At 41.0% G+C, this 21,540-nt stretch overlaps 1 long non-coding RNA gene across 1 annotated transcript; it reads left to right on the top strand.

Moving 5' to 3' along the window:
- Positions 1–9,576: 9,576 nt before the first annotated feature.
- Positions 9,577–20,348, top strand: LOC139178337 (uncharacterized). Its single transcript, XR_011562759.1, has 3 exons — positions 9,577–9,988; positions 15,476–15,525; positions 18,100–20,348. It is a non-coding gene; the product is annotated as an uncharacterized lncRNA (long non-coding RNA).
- Positions 20,349–21,540: the final 1,192 nt, after the last annotated feature.

Below are 21,540 nucleotides of genomic sequence, written 5' to 3' on the forward strand. Positions count from 1 at the left end.
AAACCATAGCCTTGACTAGATGGACCTTTGTTGGCAAAGTAATGTCTCTGTTTTGAATATGCTGTCTAGGTTGGTCATAACTTTCCTTCCAAGGAGTAAGCGTCTTTTCATTACATGGCTGCAATCACTATCTGCAGTGGTTTTGGAGCCCAAAAAATAAAGTCTGATACTGTTTCTACTGTTTCCCCATCTATTTCTCATGAAGTGATGGGACCAGATGCCATGATCCTAGTTTTCTGAATGTTGAGCTTTAAGCCAACTTTTTCACTCTCCTCTTTCACTTTCATCAAGAGGCTCTAGTTCCTCTGTACTTTCTGCCATAAGGGTGGTGTCATCTGCATATCTGAGGTTATTGATATTTCTCCCAGCAATCTTGATTCCAGCTTGTGCTTCTTTCAGCCCAGCGTTTCTCATGATGTACTCTAGTTTACACATAAAAAGATGGCTTGGGGGTGGGAGTAGGAGATTAACTAATAAAAGAAACCCAAAGATCATTTCTAGAAAAGCTACAAGGCAGAAGGAAGAAAATGTAAACACCCACCTCTCTAAGAGTAAAGCTTCCAGGGCTTCCCTGGTGGCTCAGTGATAAAGAATCTGCCTGCCACCACAGGAGACTCTGGTTCAATCCCTGGTCCAGGAAGATCCCACATGCTGTGGAGCAACTAAGCTCATGCACCACAACTACTGACCTTATACTCTCTAGAGCCCAGGAGCCACAACTACTGAGCCCCGGTGCTGCAACTACTGAAGCCCATGTGTCCTAGAGCCCATGCTCTGCAACAAGAGAAGCCACTGCAACGAGAAGCCCTCACAGCAACACAGACTCAGCACAGCCAAAAACTAATAAATAAAAATGTTTTTTACAAAAGAGAGTAAAGCGTCCATTGATGTCTTACATCTAACAGTCAGTGCTTATCCAGTCTCTAGGATGAAACAGTATCTCACATAAGGCATACCTATCAATGAAAAGTGAAAGTCACTTAGTCGTGTCTGACTCTTTGTGACCCCATGGATAGTCCATGGAATTCTCCAGTCCAGAATACTGAAGTGGGTAGCCATTCTCTTCTCCAGGGAATCTTCCCAACCCAGGGATCGAATCCAGGTCTCCCGCATTACAGGTGAATCCTTTACCAGCTGAGCCACAAGGGAAGCCCATACCTACCAATAGAAGGCCAATTTGTCCCAAAGTAGGTAAAGTACACAAAACCAAATTTCTGAGCTGTAAGATGCAGATGCTGGATAAATAATGTGTTCACAGCGTACTTCTTATCTACAACTAAGTCTTTAAAGGTAGAGAAAAACCTGAGATACTCCTTAAGGTACCAGGAGTATTAAGGTACATTCACTCCCAAGTTTTTCTACTTATTGGCTGAGTCTCTAGCTGAACTGTCTTAAAAATATATGAATTATAAGAAAGCAATTGAGTCTGCTCTGCTCTTTAAAAATTGCTACAGTATTCTTAGGACCCAAAGTCTTATTCTTACCCTAAAGTCTTCTACTTCCCTCATACTAAATAATTTTTTCTTGATATTTTACTCTGTTCCCTTGAACATGATTCCCAAAGGTCTTTTCAAATAAAGAATTCAATATTTTAGGAAAAAAGATAGGGTACATTTTCAGCAGAATCAAAAGGCAATTCAAACTCTACTCTGTGAAACTTAACAAAACATCACACATTCATTAAAAAAAATATTCTAAGTCCTTTTGATTGTTTCATTGGGCTATGGTAATTTTTATCGTAAAGACAGGTATTATCAACCACAGTTTTTCTTAAATTACTTTCAAAATATTTCATAAGTATAAAATAATACACATTAGACACACAAATACAAAAGGATATCTTTCATTATCTTAAAACTGTCCCAGTTACTCCCCATGGTATCACTCCAGGAACTAAAAATCAAGAAAATACAATTATTTTTTCACCATTCATCAATGGTAAAAATGGAAAGAGAAAGATAGAATGCACAAGCTAAAGTTTCTCTTAAATGATAAAAAGGCAAAAACCAGGAAATAAAGAAGATCCAGGTGACTGACAAGAATTGAGAGCTAAGAAAAAGGTAAGAGGAGGAGAAACTGAGGGAGAGATTGACAGGCCTACATCCAAAAATTGGGCTGTAGAAAATATAAGGTAGAACGTGGTAGAAGATGGATACTGAGATAGAAAGACCACTTGGGAGTCAGGATATTGCATTCATGCCATACTTCTGAGGTATCAGCTTTATGATATTAGCTCTGTTTCCTCATCTCAAGTATCAGGAGACTGAACCAACTGCTTCTGATATTTCAACTCTATGAACTGCTGGATGGACCCCAGGTGGCAGAAACTAATATAAGCCAAGATGGAAATCTGGAGGAACCTGAAGACTAGCAGGAGTCTCACAGAGAGTGACAAGACAGAGGGACAGCCAGGGTAGGAAAAGTAAGTGAGAAGTTAAAGATTCAAGAGCAGATACCACATGAACTATCTCCATTTTTCTACCAGTTCCCTAAGAGAAGGGAAAACACATCACTCTCTTAATAATACACTTGCCATCAGGTTGAGCCATATGAAATTGTTGACATTTGTTAATTGATATTTTCCATTATCTCACTTGGAGACAAGGCATCCCCAAACTGATGACAAATAGCTGATTTACACTGAGTCACATGGAAAATGATAGATCTGATTTCTTAATTTTTTGATAAAGCTGATGTACTCAATAACTAGTAAGACTAGTAAATGGCCCCCACTGTCTATAATTGTGGTTAATCTCTGTATTTTATAATTCTGAATGCTACATATTCCCCTTTTTTTCATCATATTGTCTTAATTCTCCACCAATTAAGGAAACTGAGTCTTAGAACAACAGAAATGAAAACACATGATTTAAAGAGGGCTTCCCTGGTGGCTCAGTTGGTAAAGAATCCACCTGCAATGCAGGAGATGGGTTCCTTGAGTCAGGAAGATCCCTTGGAGAAGGAAATGGCAACCCACTTTGGTATTCTCGCCTGGAAAAGCCCAAGGACAGAGAAGCCTGGTGGACTACAGTCTACAGGGTTGCAAGAGTCACACACAGCTTAGCAACTAAACCACCACCATCAATATTAAAGAGACCTTGAAATGGAGTGGCCTATGGAAAGAAGTTTAAACAATAAAACACCATCACTCTATGGAGGAGGGGGATTAAAATAATACCACATAAAAGAAGCCTACCATGTACAGAAAATAGTTGGCAATAATAAAGATATTAAACCTACAAGAGGAGAGATAACCCAGCTCAAAAACTTCAGATTGATCCTTGCCTAATCATGAAGGAACTGAAAGAAGCATTTAGTTATGTTACTTTGGTTCTCTAGTAGAAGGAACTAGCTCTAAGGAACCAAGAAACTAAAAAGAGAAGTAAAAAAGGGGTGGTTCAACCTTTGTCATCCAACACAAATACCAAACAATTAAGTGGGTGTAAAAAGAGGACTGACATCTGGATATCTGAGTTGGGCCCTAACTCTATCACTAACTTATTACGTGACCTTGAGCAGTCTTCTTCCAAAATCTCAGTTTTCATCTTCAAAGTGAGGGTGGGACAATTGTTATAAAGCAATGTAATTTCAAACTTGCAGAAAAATTTCAAGCATAGTAGAAGGAACTCCCTTAAGTCCTTTATCCAAATTTTTAAATTATTTCTATTTTTTCCATTTACTGTATTATTCTCTCTTTACATATAGACTTATAAATACATGTATTTTTTACTAAACCATTTGAGACTTAGAAATACACACTTTTACCCCTAAATACATAAGTGTGTTATTTATTAGGAACAAAGTCATTCTCTTATGTAACCAGTGCGTGTGTATAAAAATGAAAACATTTAATGCTAATACAATACTATTATCTAATTTACAGTCCATGGACAATTTTGTCAATTGTCCTAAAAACATTATGTAGAGGCTATTTTTTTTTCAGGGTTTGGGATTAAATCTAAGGGTCATACACTGCATTTACATGTCATGTCTCTTTTGTCTCTTTTGTCTGTTTTAATCTGGATGGATCAGTTCCTCAGCCTTTCTTTTTGTTTCCTGACCTTGACATTTTTGAAGAGTACAGGCCAGTTATTTTGTAAAATGGCCCTCAATTTGGGTTTGTCTGACATTTCCTCATGATTAGATTCAGTTTGTGCATTTTGGCAGGATTACCACGGAGGTGATATTGTGTCCTCAGTGCTTATTAAGAGGTACATGCAGTCAATTTGTTCCAATATCAGAGATGTAGGTTTGATGACTTGGTTAATGTGGTGTTAATGAGGTTCCTCCACTTTCTTTGTAACTATTAAATAATTTATGGAAAGATACTTTGCCTTGTAAATATCCTGCTACTCAACAAACTTTCACTCACTGGTTTTAGCATTCATATTTATTCATTGTCAAACTACTGAAAGAAAAACTTTCACTTTTGCTACATTTATGTAATGATTCATTTACTTATTTATATCAGTGTGGACTCATGGATTCTTATTTTATTCAATGGTTTAAAACCCACTATTTGATGTTTGGCAGAAACCAACAAAATTCTGTAAAGCAATTATCCTTCAATTAAAAAATAAATAAGTTGAAAAGAAAAACAAACAAACAAAAAAACCCCACTACTAACAGTATTTATTTTTGATTAAAGCAGAAGTTCTTAATCTTTCATTATACCAAGAACTCCTTTAGCAGTGTGGAAAAACCTATAGATCCTTTCTCAGAATAATGCTTTTAAATGCATAAAATAACTATAGAGGATATTACATAGGTTTACAGAGGAAACCTATTATACTGAATAATTATCAAAACTTTTTTGGTAGCTTGTGGGATCTTAATTCCCCAACCAGGGATCAAACCCATGTCCCCTCCATTGGAAGTCTGAAGTCTTAACCATTAGGCTGCAAGAGAAGTCCCCCAAATTTTAAAAATGTATGATACAGTAATGAATGTATTTCTTTATTAACACAATAAATAACAAGATCTCCTAGTAATGAATACAAACTGTATCAGCATGTCTGCAGCAACTGCAGTGTTGTTATGAAATTACCTGTGATTTCTATCACTGACTGTCACAAGTACAGTACTGCTAATACTGCTGTGGTTTTGTTTCATTCAGACTAAAAAGAAATGTTAAATTTCAATTATGAATTAGTGAAAATAAAGATGTGATTTTCCCCAGTCCACATTCAGGACCCAATGTATTCTATCCTGGATGCCAGGTTAAGAATCCTTGGAATAGTCTTTTTGTTCCTCTACCACTCTAAGGCCTTGCCTTAACATAACATCATTTTTTAAGCCCAAAATTTCAGTCCCTCAATGTAAAAGTTCTTTCATCAATGTATAAAAGCTAAATGACTCAGATTTCAAGTAAAAGAAGAAATTACTTTAAAAATCCAGAGCTCTGCAGCACTGAGGCAAAGAAATGACCCACTGTATGACCTGGGGCTGGTCATGGGTTCAGCAAGATTCTAGATAGAGAAACTGAAGCCCAAATAAGAGGAATGACTTACCAGGATCCCAAATAGAACAGTCAGAGGCAGTGACCAGAACAATCATCTTTAGAAAGCTTGATGATAAAAAGATTTACTAGGTATCTATTCAAACTATGGCTCATAAAATGACTAAATAAATGGAAGCCTTATGACTTCCAAGTTGGATGCAAGTGAGGATCCATGTATGCTATATGACCCAGAGGTTGACAATAAAGGGAAAAACAAAACCTGAATTCCTTTATGATAATGCTGATGACTGTGTCAATTTTTCTATAGGTTTTAGTCTACAACGTGATTTTCCCTTAGGAAATCAGATGGTGCCACTGATCTCCCAGTTCAGTAAGAATAAACCACAGCAGTCTGACTCTAATGTCTATGGGGCACAGTTGCGTGTGTGTGTGTGTGCATGCGCACACACTAACTTGCTTCAGTCATGTCCGACTCTTTGTGACCCTCTGGACTGTAGCCCACCAGGCTCCTCTGTCCATGGGATTCTCCAGGAAAGAATGCTGGAGTGGGTTGCCATGCCCTCCTGCAGTACACATGAGAGTTCAGAAAATTATCCCCAGATTTAATGAAAAGTAAAGCACTAAAGAGCCTCTTGATGAAAGTGAAAAAGGAGAGTGAAAAAGTTGGCTTAAAGCTCAACATTTAGAAAACTAAGATCATGGCATCTGGTCCCATCACTTCATGGCAAATAGATGGGGAAACAGTGGAAACAGTGTCAGACTTTATTTTTCTGGGCTCCAAAATCACTGCAGATGATGATTACAGCCATGAAATGAAAAGACGCTTACTCCTTGGAAGGAAAGTTATGACCAACCTAGATAGCATATTCAAAAGCAGAGACATTACTTTGCCAACAAAGGTCCATCTAGTCAAGGCTATGGTTTTTCCATTGGTCATGTATGGATGTGAGAGTTGGACTGGAAAGAAAGCTGAGCACCGAAGAATTGATGCTTTTGAACTGTGGTGTTGGAGAAGACTCTTGAGAGTCCCTTGGACTGCAAAGAGATCCAACCAGTCCATCCTAAAGGAGATCAGTCCTGGGTGTTCATTGGAAGGACTGATGCTGAAGCTGAAACTCCAATACTTTGGCCACCTGATGTGAAGAGCTGACTCATTGGAAAAGACCCTGATGCTGGGAAAGATTGAGGGCAGGAAGAGAATGGGAACTACAGAGGATGAGATGGTGGGATGGCATCACCCACTCAATGGACATGGGTTTGGGTGGACTTCGGGAGTTGGTGATGGACAGGGAGGCCTCGTGTGCTGCGGTTCATGGGGTCACAAAGAGTAGAACACGACTGAGTGACTGAACTGAACTGAATACATTTTCACATGTAATTTCTTCATTTTACTCATGAAAGACTATGTTCTTGGGGTTTTTACAATTTAACTTCTGAATCTGTTAGAAGTAGAATAGAATTGAGCTGAAAACCTAGTTACACTATAATATAGCACCACCCCCATGAAAGGTATCAGTCCGCAAACCAGGACGTTAACAGCAAAGTTGCAGTAACTGGAAGCAGGAGCCCAGCAGAAACATTCAGAGTAGCAGACTAAAGCTAAAGCTTATAAAATCACTGTAGAAATGTAAATTTGAATAATAAAGTTCAAATGCAATGCATCCTTAATTGATCTAAAAGTATTTAGATTTAAGTTATATGTTTAATCTCAACTGCAATTGATTTTCTTTCGCGGTGGGGTAGGTAAGAGTTTTGACTCTGTCTAACCTAAATACTCTTGCCTGGAAAATCCCATGGACAGAGGAGCCTGGTAGGCTGTAGTCCATGGGGTCGAAAAGAGTCGGACAGGACTGAGCAACTTCACTTTCACTTTCATGCATTGGAGAAGGAAACGGCAACCCACTCCAGTGTTCTTGCCTGGAGAATCCCAGGGACGGGGGAGCCTGGTGGGCTGCAGTCTATGGGGTCGCACAGAGTCGGACACGACTGATGGGACTTAGCAGCAGCAGCAGCAACCTAAATAAAAGGATTTGATTTCCAAAGTTTGAATTCCACTGCAAACTAGATTTTTCTTCTCTACCACTGGTATTCCTTAAAACTCCCCATCAGAGAATTCCCTGGTTCAGTGGTTAGGACTCTGTGCTTCCATTGTGGGAGCATGGTTCGATCCTTGGTTGGGGAACTAAGATCCTGCATGCTGCATAGTGAGGCCAAAAAAAAAAAATTTTAAAAATCTTCACCAAATCTGTGTCCATAATCAAGTGCTTAAATACAACACTGTTTTATCTTTCCTGAAATAAAAGCTACATTTATGAACACTCATGCAAAATTAAACAGCATATAATTCCTAAGGCCTTCCTAGCTTTCTTCACAATTTAAAATCTGGAGACCTGGATATTCTTACACTTGCATTTTTCTTTCCTACCATTCCCATAATCTCATTTTTCAATATTGAACTATCGTTATTCATATTCCCATTAAATCACTGCCCACTCCTGATCTTTTCTATTTAAATGCTTCTTGGCTCTCCAGAACCTGAGAACTGCACATGAACATGGGGGAAATTTCTTGGAAACCTCAAATCAATATAACTTAAGTGATAAAAAAAAAAAAAAATCAACCTAGAAATAACAACGAATTTTTACTGATTTGAGCCTATGGTAGAGAATTTTATCTCCACTTACATTGCTTCTTAAGAACAGCCCTCCCTAGCTTGTCAACTTTATCTCTCACAAAAGACCTAATACAGTGCTTTACGCATAGAAAACATTTATTTACTGAACAAATGTTCAGAAAGTTTATCATGCAACATTCAGTCAACTTAAAAAACTGCCTTGAAACAATCTGGACTGGTTCTTCAGACCATCATTATGCTTAGAAGACATCAGTCCAATAAGTAATTTAGAAATACTTGCAATAGAAGGAAATAGTGATAAAACAGTCATTTAAAAGAAAGTCCCACCAGTGACTTTTCTGGTGGCTCAATGGACAAGAATCTGCCTGCCAATGCAGGGGGCCAATGCAGGGGACATGTATTCCATCCCCAGTCCAAGAAGATCCCACACACCACAGAGCAACTTAGCTCATGCACCACAACTACTGAGCCTGTGTGCTGCAACTACTGAAGCCCAAGCACCTAAATTCTGTGCTCTGAAACAAGAGAAGCCACCACAATAAGTCTGCACATGTCAACAAAGAGTAGCTCCTGCATGCAGCAACTAGAGAAAGCCACCAGCAAGGAAGACCCAGCATAGCCAATAAAGAAAATAAATTAACAAAACAAAACAGACCCATATTTACAATGCTTGGAATGAGAATCTCAAAACATTTGAATCTGAAATAATGAATCTCTTGATATACATAAAATTACACAAGTCTTTTCCTTTAATTCCCACTTACAGCTTTAAAGTTTGTGATACGCAAAAAGTTTAGAGACGCAGTGCCTCAAGATTCTCTATGACGTCTTTTGCAAACCTCTCACCTACTGGAGATAACTTTTAACTGGAGCTGAAGCCCAGGGAAGAATTGACTTTAGGGATTAAGGTGTGGAATTTAGGAATAATAATCAACCATACTAACAAAGCGGTTCTGTGGTGTCTAAGAAGGTAAACACTCTGCCTGAAATACAGGAGACCCAGGTTCAGTCCCTGGGTGCGGAAGATCCCCTGGCGGAGGCAATGGGAACGCACTCCAGTATTCTCGCCTGGAGAATCCCATGAACTAGAGGAGCCTGGTGGGCTACAGTCCACGGGGTTGCAAACAGTCGGACGTGACTGTGCGATTAACACTGATACTAACAAAAAGGAAAAGTTTGTTGTTGTTGTTGTTGTTGTTACTGGGAGACAAATTATGTCAAAATGTTTTCAAAACCAAAAACATGATCTCAAATTGGGGAAGGAATACGAGAATTACAACATCTAAGAGAAAATATTACACAGTGCTTTTAAAAAAGACTTCACATTGAATAAATAGCCTATACATAACCTCTAAAGTCACCAATTGACTCTTTCTCTAATTTAGAGGTCGCTACATGGTTGATTTGGGATAAATTGTTTCTATGGTGTTTGCCAACTGGGCTCGATGGTTTGGCCTGAAGGATTGAGGGTGCCAAAAGACTGGGACTGGCTTTCCAAGGTTGCTTAAATTGTAGCAAGTCAAGGGTTTCTCTTTCCAAAGCCAGTTACAGTGTTTGCTTTTGGGGACAACTCAAAAGGAGCCTTTTCATACTGTACATGGGAGTCTCCTGGCAAGAATACTGGCGTGGTTTGCCATTCCCTCCTCCACCGGACCACGTTCTGTCAGGTAGTTAGCGTCACCCACTCAATGGATAGGAGTTTGAGAAAACTCCGGAGATAGTTAAACGACTTAGCAGCCTGACGTGCTACGGGCCACCGGGTCAGAGAGTCGTACACGACTTAGCGACTGTACAACAACAAGGAGCCTTTAGAGTCCAGCTCATCGGAGCTCTGGACTTTAACTTCCTCATCTGTAAAATGGAGCAGCCATCGCCTGCAGGAGGAATACAAGGTACTACCCAGAGCCCCACCAACGTGAACGCAGCCATCCAGTTAGGGCTGGGAGGAGGCGGCGCCGAAAGGAGCAAGAACAGGGTAGTTTGCAGGAAGTGCTTAAGGGTTGGGAGGGGAGATAGAAGGCGGAGGCGGGAATGTGAAAGCTGAGCCCTAGCTGCAGAGTTCGTACCGAAGCTCAGGGGAGGCGGGGCGAAGCTGGGGTGAAGGGGTTAGTCAGTCGACGGGCAAGATGGGCCACCTCCCCCGAAAAGAGAGGGCTGGGTGCGGGGGGAAGCTCTGAGGTGGCGGCTGAGGAACGCGGGGGGAGGGGGGAAGAGAACGCGCTCAAGAAAGGGGCGGGAAGCGCGTGCCCACCGCACGCATGCGCGCGCCTAGCTCCTCCAGGTCTCAGGCCTGGGTTTCTGACCGCGCGCCCAGCGCCGACGGTGCGGACGTTACTGGAGGAGGAGCCACACGATCCCTCCCCGCCGGGACCTGAAGGTCCTGCAGCGCATTTCTCGAAGTGGCGAGTCGCCACTTGTTTCTTCACTAGGCATTTAGGAAGCAGAGAAAGGGAACACGTTTCTGCCTCTTCTTTTTTCGTTCCCCTCCCCCAAGAAGAGTGGGGAGGGAGGTCCTAGGCGTGTCAGGGAGAGTCCGCTCCGGGTTTTCCCGCCCACTTTAACTCTGTGAGCGCTTCGACCGCGCGGCGCTTCACTCCACCCGGCGCGTCCGAGCCCTCCGCCGGAACTCGTTCCGCCTCCACTACACATATTTCTCCAGGAATGGAAAGTGGGACCTCCGACCTCTTTCCCAGAGCTCCCCAGGCCAGAGGGCTGTTCCTAATCTTTTCGGAGTTCCAACTCCCGACAGCCTCTGGCAGCTAGAATTCTCTGAATCAGGTCGCTCTCAGGGACTACTTGACGTCTCCGTGCGCTCGGTGGTGCGACCGCGCTCTGAGCTCTTCCTGGAAACTCCCGCCTCGGGGAGCCAGGAGAGCCCGGCCGGGGGGAGGGGAGCGGAGGGGACGCACACGCCCCCTGTCCCGGGGGAGGGCTCCGCACCCCCGCCCTCCTCCCCGCGGGGAGGGGAGGGAAGGCAAGGCAAGGCAAGGCGCGAGAGGGGGAGGGGAGAGCGCGGGGCACGGAAACGGGGTGGGGGGGCAGCTTCCCGCCCCACCCCCTGTCTGGAGAACAACGGGTTCCCGCTGCTGCCCCCTGCCGCCCACAGCGCCCCGCACCCCGCGCTCCTGCCCGGCCCCGAGAGGGGCGTCGGGGGAGCTGCAGCTGCCGGGGCCGTGGGAACCCGAGCCGACGCTTATAAGAACTGACCGGTTTCCTGTCAGAAAACTTCCAGTTACTTTAGAGAAGCCCGTTGGGCCAGCTTGGTCCCAGGCGGAGTTGGCCACATTTCACTACAGCCCGGTGACCTCCCTTCTACTTTAAAACAACGGGGAATAAGCTTCGGGGAAGCAGTCGGTTCATAAAACCAAGAGCAACACCACGTTGCACCGCTCTGACTCAAAGGAAATTAAACAAAATACTGATTGTGGGGAATTTTTAAAGGGCTACTAACAGAAGGAACTCGGGCTTTTCAAGTGAAAGCTTTTATCCCCTCTGTATGTACACAAAGATTTAAAGTCATGAGAATTTATTACAGCAGTACATCTGCTTGTAAGCGTACAGGAGTTTGTGGTTTAAAAAAACCTTAGTGAACTTTTTGAAAGAGAGGCGTTTGTTTCTGAATCCAACAGGAAAAAAACCAATTCGAAAAAGCTTGAAAAAGTTCAATTAGAATAGCAGCCACATTTCAACATTTCCCAGATTTTGCAATATTAAACTGTGAAGGTTTGTGCCAAATTTTAAGGCAAGAATTCTTACTGCCAAATTACAAATTTCTCAAAATGAGGGGTGTTCAACCAAATTGCTGCCAGACCCCATGAACAGGCACTAACAGCACTGCTATAATTACACCTTATTATCTCCCTCGCAGCCTTATTTGATTCACTGCCTGATAAAATCCTATTCCGGGTGTCACTAGCTGGCCTTTTTCTGGGGCTGAACAATCACACTTCACCCATGCCTCAGTTCCTCCAACGCCTCTTTAGCTGTGTAACCCATCGCTTTCTATTCCATTCTTCACAGTACATCTCTTCCAAAAATGCAGCCCAATCAGATAGATTCTTTTCACCCTAGCTTCCCTAGAGACTAAGAAATGAAGAAGATGAAAACAAATTTATCAGAGATACTCACAAGAAAAATTTCTTCTTTGAAGAAAAGGATTTAGGCCAAGAAACTAAATTTGTTGTTTATCTAGAGCCCCCTACGGGGATTTAGCATAGTGGGTTGAATGCAGTTAAACCAGCTTAATCACTTTCTTTGTTCTGGGCTCTTTGCATTTATTTAATGTTGTATTTTAACATGATTTGACACAAACTAAACTAATTTCTTCTGTTAGTGTAGTCTACACTGTAGACCATACAACATGACCAAACGTAACTTTCTGTGGAACCTTTGACTTTTTGTAGAATTCTGTGCTAAACTGCTATATGACCAAGACTAAAAAGGGGGGTTGGGGGGAGGGGTGGGCAGGAAGTCGTGTGTTCATTTTTTTTTTAATCCAGAGATTTTAAAAACACAAAAAGTTGACCATTATAAACCATTTAATTCTTTGGAAGATCTGTAGCTCCACAGCCCTTGATGAGATCTACATTTACTCATTTTTGAAAGTAGGTTGGTTGGTTTGTTTCAACCGGGAAAAAAGGAAGAGGGCATGCCAGATCTTCTGCCTGATAGATTATAATTCTTCTAGCCTTTACTCTCTCTTAAATAACAATTCTACCCTGCTTCTCCCCAGCCCCAGATTGAAGGGCATTCATTCACAAATGACTCTTGAGCTTCTTTCTGAGTGTCTGCTTCCTTATAAAGCCAAAACCTCAATACTAAGGCTCAGTGAATTAAGGTTTGTAAAGATGGACGCAGAAAACCTAAGTACCTAGGAGGAATAATCTCTTTTCTGTTCTACCTTTATTTTCCAGGAATAATAATATTTGTCCTTTACTATGTGTGAGATAGGCACTTCTAAGCTCTTCATATGAACTAACTCCTTACTGCAGGCCTATGAGAAGTGGGTACAATTGTTGCTATTATTTTACAGAGGATGAAATTGAGACAAAGAAGTTAAGTAACTGGCACAACCCAGGCTGGAACCTACAGAACTAGGTTTTAAACCCAGACTGTTTCCATTGTGCTTCTCATCACCCAAGCTGGTTGTCAGTTTGACTGTCCATAAAATGAAAAGTCATCATTCATTAATTCACCATCTTTTGTCTTCAGAATGTCCCCTGTATGACCAAGTCTAGGGTTATGCTTTTTCCTCTGGAACTCCAGTAAAGTGAAATCTGTTGAGATCTGCTTAGGAAAAGCATTCCCAAATCAGATTACTCTCCTGGAAGCTAGCCTCAAACTGTCAGCATATGCATTGTAAATGTTAACCGGGACAGACACATCCAACCTCACCAGATTCAGAAAGAAGCAAGATGGTTAAAAGTGATTTGGATTCTCTGATGTTGAAATAGGTAGAAACCAGGAGATGAAGTGGGAAGAGATAAGGTGATAAAAGCTGAGAGAAAATAAATGTAACATATGTGCACAGGGAGAGATCAGTCTGACAGAGCAAAGAATGAGGATCAAGGTCATGCAGAAAAGAATTGAATCGTGTGCATGTGTTACAAGAGAACTAGAAAAGGAGCATAAACGTGAAAATCAAGTACAGAACAAAGAAGGGTGGCGGGGTGTCAGGTTGGTTTTTTTCAGCAAGTGGGGCTTCAGATGAATTAAATACAATTTTAGGCTGGATTAATAGAAATACAGCATCTGGAACAAGGAGAGAGCTCCACTTCATTCTATGTTAGACCTCATCTAGGTAACGTGCTCACTTTTAAAGGAATGTAATAAAGAGAGCAACCAACCAAGATGGTGAGGAGACTTGAAATCCAGGCTTAGTAGGAAGAGTTGAAGAATTCATAAGTGATGGTAGAGCCATCTTGAAATACCTGAAGAGCTATTGTGTGAAAAAAAGAATTAAGACTTGTCCTGAGAGGCTCTAAGATTCTAAAACTGATGATTTAGGAGCTTTAGAGACACACACTAGCTCAGAATATGGAAGAAGTCACGCAAATATGAAATAGATTGTCTTAGAATGTAACAAGCTCCACATCCATCACTAGAAGTATTCAAAATATATGTGGAGGCTGGACCATGTAGTATTGAGGTGCCTTTCATCCTTGCTGCCATTCACCTGGTCACTGTAAAAAAGGGGGAAAACAATATTACATACTTCAGTAGTTTGTTGAAAAACACTTAGCACATAGTGATGTGAAAGCACTCACTAAAAGTCAGCTGATAATAACATCCCTGAAGTTCTAAGAGCCAGGATTTCTAAATTTATCAGTGGGCGACTATTTAAGAGTTGTGTTTATAGATCACTTCTTTAGCATTATCAATACTATCCTGAATGGTGGCTTGGGTATCAGTTGGCACCTTTAGGAGATTTTGGTGCAACTAAAACTTATTTAGTAACACCCAGGGAGCAGGATGGTGAATTCTATACCGCCAGGATCTTAAAATTGAATTGTAGCATTACACTGCAGTCAACGCAGTAAGATAATGTGGGGTGACTGTAGGAAGGGTGGATAAAGTAAAATTAATAAAATCTGGCAGATGAGAGAAATCAAGCAGTACAGCTTTGTGTTGATGGTTGAAAAACAATAGCAGCTAGGTCAGCCTTAAATTTCACATGCAAGAGTCCGATGAGACGGCTCATTTTGAGCAAAATGTGTCATGAAGCCCATGAAACTGGGAAAGCTGGAGACAGAAACAAAGACAAGCCCACCAGCGAGCTGGTTACTTGCTTACCCCAGGAAAGCAGTATGGTAAAGATGAGGCTATTTCATGGAGAATAAGGCTCATCTCAGCTACATCTTCAAACAAATAAACATACATGACCGTTAAAAGGTTCAATGAAGCTGTCTTAGCAATCAGACTTATTTAGATTCTTTTTCCTCCTACCAAAAGGGGAAAATGGAAAGGAGACAAGACTGCTGTGGAGTAGGGCAAAACTAGGACTAGAAACTCAGCTCTGCCTCTGCTAGAGGAGCAACTAGAGCAAATGACTTTACCTTTCTAAGCCATAGTTTTCTTCTCTGTAGAATGGAAATAATAATAACATCCACCTCATGGCATTGTTGTTGAGGGTTATATAATTACATGTAAAATATAGTTAGGACAATGCCTGACACAGAGTGCCTAATATATTAACAGAATAAATTTTATTGGGGAAGCAGGGAAAAAAGTGTGACCATATTAATATCTGTGATACAGATTCTGCCATGTAGAGATAGTGATATTATACAAAGGGAATGAAGAGCCACGACCACTGCATAACCGTCCCATCTTAGGTGGTCACTAAAGGGCATAAAACTTACAATTTGTGTAACTTACAGGAGAAAGTCAGCTGAAATGGAATTGCAAGTGTCCTTGCTCCAAATACAAGGTAAATGATTTCCTTCTCTCTCCTTTGGTTCTGTTTTTCTCTTCATGCTTTAATCATTTTGACACCAAGCTGTACAAAAGTAATTTAAAATTAACATGTCTGACACTTGGTAGCTAGCAGAACCTGATTCTGAACCCTGCCCCCTCTTCAGAGTAGCCAAAAGTCTTCTTTGATTGGCTACTGGTCCTGCAGCAGCTGATGAAGGGCCCAGGAAAACACATCCAACAATTAATTTGCTAATTTAGTTTTCTGTTTAATTTGAAACCAGAAAATCCTCAGTCACCCAGGAGCTTGGCTCTCTGGCTTGCCTTCTGAAACTTCTCTTTCAGTAGTGAGCAAAGAAACACAAAGGGAGAAGAAAGCTTACCTTCTTAGGTACATACCATACCGCCTGTGCCCTCCTATCTTCACAATGGTTTTCTATAGGATCACAGTTCACACCTCTTTTCACCAGGAGAATTGGGAGCAAAACATTCATACTCGGGGTAGGTAAAATGCTTCCTGAGTTACGGGGAATTTCCAGACCAATATATGTTCAGAATTTAGGGTTACAGACAGACCCAGATGGGCTTCTAGCGTTAGAAGTAAGGATTGCTTTAAATTGTAAAGTGGCTTTCAGGTTCCCTGGGAACTTTCTGGCTGATTTCAAAAGGAAGAGGCAAATTTATATCAGAGATTGAAAAGATTTGTATTAGAGGGTTGGGTGAGATGAAAGACACAAGTTTCCCAGATTCCTCTGAAAGCTTGCCCTTGCTGGAAAGAATCTTAGAATTAAGAGGCAGAGAGGGAATATCCACCAGAACCCATTCCCTTTCTGCAACTCAGAGTGGATTTTGCTCAGCTGGCGGTTTGATTTTTACTCCCAGTTTTTCCATCTCAGGGAAATTAAACTCTTCTGCCTGACATCCAAGACTTTCTACAATCCGATCTCACCTACCCATCAATCCCTATTTCTAACTCTTCCTCATAGTGCATTTCCTAATTTGGCCAGCCTCAATGTTCTGAAGACACATTGCTATGTTCCTGCCTTTGATCAGATCAGATCAGTCACTCAGTCGTGTCCAACTTTGTGACCCCATGAATCGCAGCACGCCAGGCCTCCCTGTCCATCACCATCTCCTGGAGTTCACTCAAACTCATGTCCATGGAGTTGGTGATGCCGTCCAGCCATCTCATCCTCTGTCGTCCCCTTTTCCTCCTGCCTCCAATCCCTCCCAGCATCAGAGTCTTTTCCAATGAGTCAACTCTTCGCGTGAGGTGGCCAAAGTACTGGAGTTTCAGCGTTAGCATCATTCCTTCCAAAGAACACTCAGGGCTGATCTCCTTTAGAATGGACTAATTGGATCTCTTTGCAGTCCAAGGGACTCTCTAGAGTCTTCTCCAACACCACAGTTCAAAACCTTTGTTCAATTCCCTACTGATATTTCTCCTACATGCTCCTCTCCCCTTTATTTAAATCCTGTTCAAACCTCAAGGCCCACCAAGGTTTTACTTCCCCCATTCAATCTTCCCCACCACTAACTTCTCCCCTCTGTCTTCACATTGGTAACGTTTATATAAAGTACCACATGTTTATTTAAAGTACCACATGTTAACCACTCTGATGAAACCATATTCACTTATTTCTTATCTCAGTTCTAATTTTCCAAGTAAACTGTAAAGTTCCAAAAGCCAGGGCCCATATCATTTACTTCCTTGGTATCCCAACATGGCCATCCATGATAGTCATCAGTGCTTATTTACAAACACAAATTATCAAGTTGTACCCTCCCTGAGTTTCTGTTTTGTTAGGTCTCCAATGAGACCCGGAAGTCTGTATGTTAGTCAGCCCTTGACTGTAGTTAGAGATCACTGCTCACAGCACATGACATAGGAGTCACTCAACTTGACTATGAACATCTGGGTATAAACTACAATATATGCAGTTATTTTTATCACACGATGACCTAATTGATGGGCACTCCCACTACCAAATGTATACCTCAGGGCACAGGTTTGGAGGCAAAGAATCTGGTTTACCTTTGCTGGCTTCAGTTTGGTATATTTGGAATTCAAATCTCTCCACCTTATGATCTCTTTGTAATTACAATTATAGAGATTGGGTTGATTGAATTGATGGAATTGTAGCTGATTAGAAACATTCCCATCTTCATTTCCCATTCTGTTCAATCAGTTACAATCTATAGTATTTATCTGTGAAGTAATATTTAGGGGCAACGGGACTTTCGTATGTGAAAAAACACTCCAGGCACAACTGCAAAATTGATAAAATGTATCTTCCTCCTCAGTCCTCACCCCATATACTAAATCCAACTCAAGTGTTAAATGATGAAGGATTAAGCTGTGATCCCCCTGGGATACTAGTATTTCAGAGGGAATCCTCTGGAAGTAAGAGGAGGAGATTATCTTAATGATTCCTAAACTTACTTGACAGGCAAACTGCCAGAGCCCAAGATTTGGGTGAGCATTTTCTTAGAAAGATGACCCCCTGGGCGCCCCTCTGCTTCTTCCTGAATTCTACAATTTTCAATAAAGTAAACAGTGACCATAGAAGTTTACAATTGTTGTTCCCAGAGCTGAAAACAGTTTAAATGTGGACATGATCGTCTGCTGTGGATGGTGTTAGAAGACGCATCTGAGTCAGAGTCCCATTACTGTTTTGTCAAAAGAGCATCTTCTGGATTTTTCACATTCTTACTCTATTAAATGCAAAAGAGAAAACCCTTGAAGTCTTCTTTTATTCATCCAACAAATATTTATTGGGTGCCTATTATGTCCCAAGGACTGTCCTATTTTCTCGAGATACAACAATGAACAGATAAAATTCATGGAGGTTGTTGTTCAGTTGCCAAGTTGTATCTCACTCTTTGTGACTCCATGGCCTGCAGCATGCCAGGCTCCTCTGTCCTCCACTATCTCCTGGAGTTTGCTCAAATTCATGAACAGGGTTTGTGAAGGGCAACATATAAACTAAATAAATAATCATGTTATACATTAAATGATGAATGCTGTGGAGAACAAATTAAGCAGAGAATGGAAATGAGAAGTGCTGGGGGAAACTTTAAATTTTAAACTGAATGGACAAGAAAGTTCTGAGAGGATATCACTGGAGTAAAGACCTAAAGGAAGTGAGGAAGCAAGACGTGCTGCTGCTGCTGCTGCTAAGTCGCTTTAGTCGTGTCTGACTCTGTGCGACCCCATAGACGGCAGCCCACCAGGCTCCCCTGTCCCTGGGATTCTCCAGGCAAGAACACTGGAGTGGGTTGCCGTTTCCTTCTCCAATGCATGAAAGTGAAAAGTGAAAGTGAAGACGCTCAGTCTGTCCAACTCTTAGCGACTCCATGGACTGCAGCCCACCAGGCTCCTCCATTCATGGGATTGTCCAGGCAAGAGTACTGGAGTGGGTTGCCATTGCCTTCTCCAAGCTATGTAGATATCTGCAAAAAGAAAATTCCCAATAACTGGTTTAATACCTCTCAGATTATAGGTTAAGAGTTAGGTCTTGCAAAATTCTGATCAAACACTAGTGCCTTTGCTAAATGCACAATAACTTCCCCCTTGAAAGTTATTCAGTCCTCATCTGTGAAGTCTTCTAAGGCTTAGTTGAAGATTTTCTATTGAAAAGCAAAAAAAAAAAAAAAAAAAATTTCTGAAAGCTTAACGGTACTACCGTAATCACTTAAAGGCATGGAAGACCATCCTAAAACCAAACAAACCAACAAAGTTTTTTGTAATTTTGAGCTGAGAGATCCCATTTATATTAATTAATTACTTTAAAAAAACGTTATTCACATAAACAATTAGACATTGAAATTAAATAGATTGCTTGTTTTTAAAAGATGAAAAACAGTTCCTCATTTGGTTCTCGGAACAAATTGTGATATGTGCAAAACTGGCATTATGTTCAGTATACACATAAGGGTGCTAAGATCCAGAGAAACTAGGTGCCTTGTCATAGGTCCCACAGTGTTAAAACTCAGGTCTTTTGACTCTAAATCCCATGTTTCTTCCCTCTATCATAGCTGCCATTTCAGTTCCCAAATTAGGAAAATAGCTACAGCATAGTACTTACTTACAGAATTTAAGCAACCTTTAGATGCCCTGTGAAACCACATCTGTCAAATAAAAAAGAGAAATAACAACAGTATATTGGAAAAGCTAGTTGTGAAGTTAAACTTAAAACCCAAAGGACAGACAGCTGGCATCAGTTCCTAAGGCCTAAGTCTTAGAGGCTGGAAGTCTAAATCACAGCAGAAACATTATACCTTTCTACACTGGGCTCTGGTACAAGGAATGCTTTCCATCTAGGGCAGAGTAGATGCTAGAAGCAGCACAATGTTCCATTAAGTACTAAAATTTATCAATACCCAGTTCAGGCAAAAAGAGATAGATAAAGAAGTGGTTATATTACTGGAATTTGGTTCTTTTCCCTTATTTCCAAAACCACCCAATCAGGACCCTTGTCACTTATTGCTCAGGTTCTTTCCCCTTATTCCCCAAACCACCCAATCAGGACCCTTGTCACTTATTTCTCACATCTATGTACAAGTCTACTGTCAGTTTCTCCCCTTTCCCTGACCTTTTCCCCAAACTTTTACTTCCCAAATTTTACTCTCTTGCATAAAAAACTTTAGTGACTCCCAAATACAGTTCATTAAGAAAATAAGATTCAGTTTAGCATTCAAGATATTACCTGTAACACAGCTTACTAAAATTGACACAAGATGAAGTAGAAAATGCAAATTGCCCTATATCTCTTAAAGAAATCAAATTTGTTAATAAATATCTTTCTTAAAGAAAGCTCTAGACCCAGATGGTTTCACTGGAAAATTCTATCAAACATTTAAGGAAGAAGTAAGATCTATCTTCCACAAATTCTTTTAGAAAATAGATGAGGGAATATTGCCAGCTCATTCAACCTTAGATAGTCCATCTGATCTTTGACATTCCTGCCCTAATTACCAAAATTTAGAGACAGAAACTATGCATGTTTCCTAATTTTCTTCCAAACAGCAATGCTACATGCTCTTGCTGACAGTTCCCCTTCCTTGGAATTCCTTCCTTGGTTCCCTCCCCACTCTTTGCCTATTCAAGTACTTTGGATGGATAAAAGTGAGGATTCTTAGATGATCTGAAACTTAGGTCTATTCTTTTTTATTTTTCCTTTTTTTTAGGTCTATTCTTTTGTCACTTGCCTCTAAAGATGAGTATAACCTTGAGAAGTGAGCACAGGAAAAAAAAAAAAATCAGTGTTAGTACTGTACATAAATGTTAAGCCCAGCGTAGTATACACAAAAGAAAAGTCAAGGGCTTTTCTTTCTTTTTTCTCTTTGTTTTGTTTTCAAGGGCTTTTCTGATTCAACAAAGTAAAGTGTTCCCACTTCCCAGTGAAATGCAGTAGAGAACTATGCAAAAGGCAGAAAAAATGAGGCTTTTTATTTTTTAAAGAACAGCAGCAGAATACCAGTGAGGATCTTCTGTCACCACGCTTTCCAGCAAACATTTATCGAGAGCCTATTATGAGCCAAGATTATACCAGGAACTGTGTATATACTTGGTGGCCCCTTCTTTCATGGAACATACAGTCTAGAAGAAGAGACAGACAATAATTAGGTGACAAGAATTATAAATTGTGATTAACTTTTCAGAATGTAAAGGACAACCCTCTTTTTTGGTGGGGGGCCCTCAACAAGTAAGGATCTTAGTTTCCAACCAGGGATTGAACCAGGACTCAGTTAAAGCACTGAGTCCTGATCACTGGGCCACCAAGGAAGTCCCAGAACAAACGCTGAAAGGAAGAATAATGGTGGGAGCCTTTTTTTGAAGTTGATGGTCAGGAAAGGTCACTCTGAGGAAGGTAAGTTTCTTGTAGGATGAGAACGCACCAGCCACTTGGGTGAGGGCCATTGCAGGCAGAGAGAAGAGTGTGTGATAGTTCTGAAACCAGAAAATTGTTAAGTTTTCTTAGCAGCTGAACAGAAGGTCGATGTGGCTGGTGGGTTGGACAGGTAGTTG

The sequence above is a fragment of the Bos indicus genome, chromosome 2 (genome assembly GCF_029378745.1).
Source record: "Bos indicus isolate NIAB-ARS_2022 breed Sahiwal x Tharparkar chromosome 2, NIAB-ARS_B.indTharparkar_mat_pri_1.0, whole genome shotgun sequence".
Taxonomy (NCBI): Eukaryota; Metazoa; Chordata; class Mammalia; order Artiodactyla; family Bovidae; genus Bos; species Bos indicus.